The 7,323-nt window shown below is 34.5% G+C and overlaps 1 non-coding gene across 1 annotated transcript; it reads left to right on the top strand.

The window, feature by feature from the left end:
* Positions 1-307: 307 nt before the first annotated feature.
* LOC127900190 (small nucleolar RNA R71) lies at positions 308-411 on the top strand. The gene has a single exon (XR_008052204.1). It is a non-coding gene; the product is annotated as a small nucleolar RNA R71 (small nucleolar RNA).
* Positions 412-7,323: the final 6,912 nt, after the last annotated feature.

A 7,323-nucleotide genomic window follows, 5' to 3' on the forward strand; every position in this document is an offset into this window, starting at 1 on the left:
CATGGTCATGTGGCTCTGTTGATTTAGTAGTCGATAACGATGTTATTTGTCGAGAGAGACCTTCGCTTTGACTTCTCTAATTTCTGAATTTGACTCGCCAATGTGAACCTCATTTACTACCTTAATTCTTTTAGTAATCCTGAGTGATCGACTCCGTTGTTGGGAATTATCTGCTTGTCATTGGAAGAATTCCCAAATCTCTGATGCACTTTTTGACATTAGCTCTCCTCCACTTGTTGCCATTAGCCATTCTTGCACATGTGGCAATAATCTCTCCAAAAATTATTGGCATTGGTGCCATTTCTTGTACCCATGATGTGGACACTTCAAAAGTAGCCCATTGAATCGCTCCCATGTTTCGAAAAACTGCTCATCTTCTCTCTGGGTAAACTCTGAATTTTCCCTGCGAATAGCATTGGTTTTATGCACTGGGAAGTATTTATTCAAAAATTTTGTTACCATTTGCTCCCATGATGTAATGCTATTAGCAGGTAATGTATTGAGCCATGAACGGACTCTATCCTTTAAAGAAAATGGGAATAATATGAGTTTAACATCATCGTCTGAAAAATTCTCATATTTAAAAGTTTGACAAACAGCATAAAAATCATTCAAATGATTATATGGGTCCTCATTTTCTAGACCATAAAATGTTGGGAGACAATTTAGCACACTAGATTTTAGTTTAAAACTCCTAGCAACTACATTTGGGTATCTTATGCATGATGTGCTCAAATTAGCTAAGGGACTGAAGTAGTCCTTAAATAGCATCTCCTGTGGTGGTGGTTGTTGTTGCAAATCCATTTCATTTTTATTTCTAATTGCAACATGTTTGTGTGTGCAAAGTGGTTTTTCAAGTTCAATATCTATAGGCTCAAGATTAGGCAATAATGACATTCAACCATGCATGTAAAGAACACAAAAAATAAATGGGAACAAAACAAATAAAAATAAAGAAGAATGAAAAATTACGGTACTAACCTTATTACGCTGTTACAACATTTTTATAAAAACACACTAAAACAAATACGTGAAATAAATTAACTAAAAATAAATTAATAAAATAAACAACAAAAAAAGAAAAATAAAAATAACTTAAAAATTAAATTGCAGAATTGTAAAGAATAGAGAAAGAAAAGAAATTATTACCTCTAAATGCATATTCACTTTTTTTTTTCTTTTTTTAATAAGAAAAAAAAAAGAAAACAAAAAAAAGAAATTATTCACAAAAATTAATTCTACGAATTAAAATAACTTACCTCCCCGGCAACGACGCCAAAAACTTGTTGTACAAATTTTCTGAACTCGCAAGCACACGAATCTATTGTAGAATAGACTAATGGTGACGAGTGTCGATCCCCCGAGCAGGTAGATTTTAATTGTGTGTAGAATTAATTTTCTAAATGGGTGGTTGGATTTCTGGTGAAAATGATTTGGAATATTCTAAAACTTAAATTAAAATGGCGAGAATGAATTGAAGATAAATCTATTGAAATGAAACACTTGGGTATTTGGATCCATATCAACATGCACCATGGGATAAATATTCCTTATTAGTGCTAATTAAATTATGAGGGGGGAATATACACCTCATGAACCACACTCTAATTAATATGGTGCTAAAGGCTTATCGTACCAAATAATAATAATTTGTACTATGGAGCCGGTGAAACCAGGGCGGTATATAGACAAGATTATTACTATTTGTCAACGAAAAGTCAAAACATCCACAAAAATTAAAGGGGAAGAGAAAATAAATTTGCCAAATAAAGCTCATGACACATGTTGAGACTTCACCTTCAACCCAAGCTTGAAAGAAAATTAGCTACTCATAATTGAACTGGGGACAAAATGGAAATTTATTAAAATACGTATAAAATATAAGATAGAGAAAGAATTACAGAAAATAGAGCCCAAAAATGAATTCAGATATGCCAAATTAGGGGGGAGAGTCCCCCTTTTTATAGATACATTGAGTAAATCATGGCCATCGGATTAAAAACATTTCGGACGCTCAAGATTGTGCCACGTCATCAGTAAACAGTACGCGGTTTGACCACGCAGTTTGAACAGTGACATGGTTTGACCACGCGGTTTAAACAGTCAACCGGCTTGAATAGGGACGCGGTTTGGTTGAAAATAATCCTTGTAATGCATGTACCGTACGCGAGATTTTTGATCCACTAATATTTTACCATGTCACCGATCAACAGTACATAAGAATTTTAGTCCAACAGGATCGTGACACCTTATCAGTCAATGCCACATCATCGGTCAATGCCACGTCATCGATCCGTCTATGAATGAAGACAGTACCGTACATGTGAACAATGCCATTTTTCCTTTTATGCTACTCTTAAGGTTTTCGACTGTCTTGAGTTTAAAAGTGATGTCCGTTTTGCTGTCTGAACTCTCGTTCATTGTAAAATTACCATGATCCTCCTAAAATACATAAAATACTTAATTAAAACAAAACACACATAATTAAATTACAAGAGACTAAAATACATAAAAGTAGAAGTGTTAGTAAGACTTGAAAAGTAAAATGATAATTTTCTCCTTTATAAATATACATTTTCTAACACTCAACAGTAGCTGCGATAGTGCCATTGATTTTCCTATAAATAGAGGGGCAATTTTTCATTTGAAATCATCCCAAAATGGAGAGCAATAATTCAGGTGAAGAATTGTTGAGAGTGAGCAATTGATGTGTTTGTAATTGAGAGGTTTTTCCTTTAAGTGTGTGAGAGTACTGGGTGTATTTGGATTTTGAGAAGTGAGATTTCTTTACTCAAATTGTGTACTCCACTAATTGTTAGTTATACAATTATTTTCTCTTATTCCCGTGGACGTAGGCATATTGCCGAATCACGTTAAATTTTGTCCTTTATTTTTTTTGATTATTTGGTGTGTGATTCTGCATTTTGCGCACAACAAGTGGTATCAGAGCCGACGATTCGTACTTGGGGGGGGATATGGTACTGTTAACGTCTACGGTACTATTCCTATATGGTACTGTTCATGTACGGTACTATTTATGAATACGGTGAAGATGACCATTTGTACTTGGGATACAGTCTATTGTAAGTAGTGTGTAGTTATGCATATCTAGGAATGTTTTTTTTTTTTCAACAAGACGATAAGAGTCTAAGGAGTATGAGTTTTAGGTGGAACCATTGTGACCCCTTCATTCTCTTGGAAACTTTTTTGGTACATTCATTCGCGCGAAAATAACATCATAGAGGACTGTTTTTCAAGTGGAAATAGTTCGTTGAGAAAATAGTAGAAGGCAAAACTTCAAGAATTAAGGAGATATCTACCCAGACTATTTCAGGAGACATTTCAGGTAGAATACGAGATTTGTCAAACCGCTATTCAGTACTTGTTACAGGAAAATGAACTTCGGCATGTTGAGGCACGAAGTTATGGATGCCCTTTTTCAAATCGATCTCGATGTTATTCTAAAAAATAAAAGACACTTGCATGATGAAGAAACTTGGGATCGTATAAACGAGAAAGCTTGTGGTTAGATCAAATCTTATTTGATTAAGGAGGTGAAATATGAAATTCTAGTTATGCAACCCAAGAGGGGGGTGAATTGGGATATTAAAAATTATTCAATTCTAAAACAAAACTCAATGCAAATCCAAAACTAATTTAAAGCAATAATAAATAAATCAATCACAATATAAAAAGATAAGGGAAGAGAGAGCAAACACAATGATTTTTACGTGGTTCGGCAACCCCCGCCTACGTCCATACCTCCAAGCTCACCGGACTTGAGGATTTCACTAAGCTAACCTCCCAAGGCTTCAAACGCTTACAATTGACTTCCAAGGTGTCAATGGACCTTTACAACAAGAGATTATCCTCAATCTCTTAACCCAAGTGTATCCCAACACTTACAATCTTTTAACTTGATTTTACAAAAAGGATTACAAATGAATCTCTCTCACACAATGTGTTTGATCACAAATGAAAGCTCAATGTGTGAATGAATGAGATGAATAAAAGGATTTAAAGCTCAATGAAAGTTATATTCTCAATATTGTGCTCAATGATGATCATTGGAATTCCTCTTGTTTGAATTTGAATGAGCTTATTTATAGATGGAGCTGAAAACTAGCCGTTATTGACTTTCTGCACACTGTCGGATCGCCGTTAACTAGATATCAGATCGCCGTTTGACTGGTCAATATGACCGTTGGGCTAATTTTTAAATTTTTGGATCGCCGTTATCTAGATGTCGGATCGCCGTTTAGGTCCAGAGGCTAATCTTCAGTTCTGTTCGATATCGGCAAACCGTTTATCAAAATTGTCGGATCGCCGTTTAAGTTCAGAGGCTAATCTTCAATTCTGTTAGATGTCGGCGAGCCGTTATCAAGATGTCGAATCGCCATTTTCTACAGTAACTGCTACAGTGAACTATTTTGTAAAATAACAGTTTGACCCTAAAACTTTATATAATTATATTATGGCCCAAAACGTTATACACTTAGCAAATAAGTCCAATTTCAGAATTTCTAAATAATGGTTACTATTCCCAAAACTTTTTAAAATTATGATATAGCCCAAATGCTATGAATACTTTTCAAATAGATTATTCTCCAAAATTTCAAGCAATACTTGTTGATTTCAAAGTTTTCAAAACTCTTTCAATTAAACCATAAACTTGAAAAACAACTAATTTCATAAAATTATTTTTCCATTAAATATAAAACCTTTAAATGTGAAAATAATAATTTATTTAAAATGTATAAAAAAATTGAGCTTAAAAGATTAATCATTTTTAATCTTGTTTGTTATCATCAAAATCAATATTATGGAAACATATATGTTAACAAAATACTTGGTGAAAGATAAGAAATGTGAGATGACTTTGTGGCGTACATTGGAGGAGAAGTACATGCTGAAAAGTCCTTAAAATCGCCTTCATGCAATAAGCCAAGTATATGGCTTTTGAATAAAGTCTGGGGTGTCAATGTACGATCATGTCTCAAGATTTGAAAAGTTACTTGTTGATTTGAAGAATCTTGATGAAGATATTAAGGATGAAGTAAAGGCTATGATTATGTTACATTCACTACTAGAGGAATATAGTCATTTTGTGACTACCTTGATATATGAAAAAAGTGTGATCATCTTCAAAGATGTCTGTATAGTATTGACTAATTTAAAAATTTAGAATAATGGTAGACATTCTGAAAGAGCATTGTCTAAAGCTTGTTAGCCAGAGAAAGGACGATGGAGAAAAAGAAGAAGTGAGGTGGAAAGAATTCTTGGTCCAAATCGAGAAGCAAAAACATAGTTCGAGATGAGTGTGCAATTTGTCATGAAAAAGGCCATTGGAGGAAAGTTTGTCCAAAGGGTCAAAAGAGAGATGGGAAGAAACCAGTAGCGAAAAACATGGCATGTAAGGATGAAGACTCTAATTATTCACTAAGTATTATGCCTACAACATAAGTGGTTTATTTGAGCGAGTGGATACTTGATAGTAGAGCAACGTATCATTTGTCCTATTAAGGAATGGTTTATGAATTTTCATAATTTGGAATCTGCTACAGTTGTGATGGAGAATGATCAACTTTGTCTTACAATAGGGATAAGAACAATTCGGCTCAAAACGTTTGATGGAATGGTCAGAGAACTTAAAAAAGTTAGATATGTTCTAGTTTTAAAGAAAAATATCATTTCTGTGGGTGCTCTAAAAGCTAAAGACGACAAAGTTACTATTGAAAATGGCACAATAAAGTTCATGTATGGGGTTAGGGTGATTCTATAAGGAGTTCAGTGTCACAATCTGCATTATTTGAAGGGAGGTACAACTGATGAAGCAATTGTTGCTGAGGCATACAGTGACACCACCAAGCTATGGCATGTACAATTGGGATATGATAGAGAAAAGTCTTTACAAACTCTGATGAGGCATGGACTTTTAAAAGGTACCAAAACCTATAAATTAAAGTTCTGTGAGCATTGTGTAGTAGGCAAGAAAATAAGAGTCAAATTTGGTACTGCTAATCACGATATTCGTGAGATCCTTGAATATGTTCATAGTGATGTATGGAGACCAACCAAGACTGCATCAATTGGTGTAAGCCATTATTTTGTTACATTTATTGATAATTTCTCTAAATGTGTGTGGGTATACACCACGTGAGCGAAGGATGAGGTTCTAGAGATTTTCGTGAAATAGAAGAAACTGGTGGAGACTTAAATGACAGAAAGATCAAAGTATTACGATATGATAATAAGGGTAAATATACTTCTGATCTATTCTTGCAAGTATGCCAGAGTGAGGGCATAAAAGGACATTTCACGGTAAGACATATTCTGCAACAGAATGGTGTGGCTGAGCGTATGAATCATACTTTGTTGGAGAAAGTATGGTGTATGTTATCTAAACTGGTTTAGATAAAAACTTTTAAACTGAGGCTGTGAGCTACGCAAGTTACTTGATAAACTGGTTGCCTTTTGCTGCAATTGAAGGTAAAACTCCAACGAAAATGTGGTCTAGGAAGCATGCACAAAACTATAACTCCATTCGTATGTTTGGGTGTCTAGTTTATTATCATGTAAAAAATGATAAGCTCGATCCCTGTGTAAGAAAAGCTATCTTTGTGGGATTCAAAGGTGAAGTAAAATGCTTCAAACTTTAGGATCTCAAAGATAAAAAGTTTGTGTATAGTAGAGATGTCACTTTTGATAAAGCTTCTATGTTGAAAGCTTCAAGTTCTTAGCAGGTGGAGAACAAGACCAATGAGACATTGCAGCGAGTGGAGTTTGATGTAACTTCATATGTACCAATTAGTTCTATATCAGAAAAGAGTTCCACTTTGGAAGTGACACCTAGAGTTGAAAAAGATGTTGTTTCTGTTGATGTCCCACATGATGAAGAAATAACTGAGGATATAGAAGATGAAAATAAGTCTATAGCAACAAGGAGACTAAAAAGAGTGATAAAGAAACCCGGATTGCTTACTAAAGACATGGTGGTAGCCTATGCACTTTCAGTTATTAATGATGACATCCCCAACATTTTCGGTGAAGTATTATGCACGTAGCAGTAAAAGTGATCAGTGGAAGTTAGCCATGGAGGAAGAAATGAAGTCTCTTCATGAAAATCTGACTTGGGAACTTGTAGAGTTGTCAAAGGGGAAAATGGCTATTAGTCATAAATGGGTCTACACCATGAATCAAGGATATCCAAATCAAGTAACTCTCCAATACAAGGCAAGACTCGTTGTAAAATATTTTGTTCAGAAGGAAGGTATTGACTACAATGAAGTTTTCTCTCCAGTCATAAAACATACTTCCATTCGT

This window comes from Citrus sinensis, chromosome 9, assembly GCF_022201045.2.
Source record: "Citrus sinensis cultivar Valencia sweet orange chromosome 9, DVS_A1.0, whole genome shotgun sequence".
NCBI lineage: Eukaryota > Viridiplantae > Streptophyta > Magnoliopsida > Sapindales > Rutaceae > Citrus > Citrus sinensis.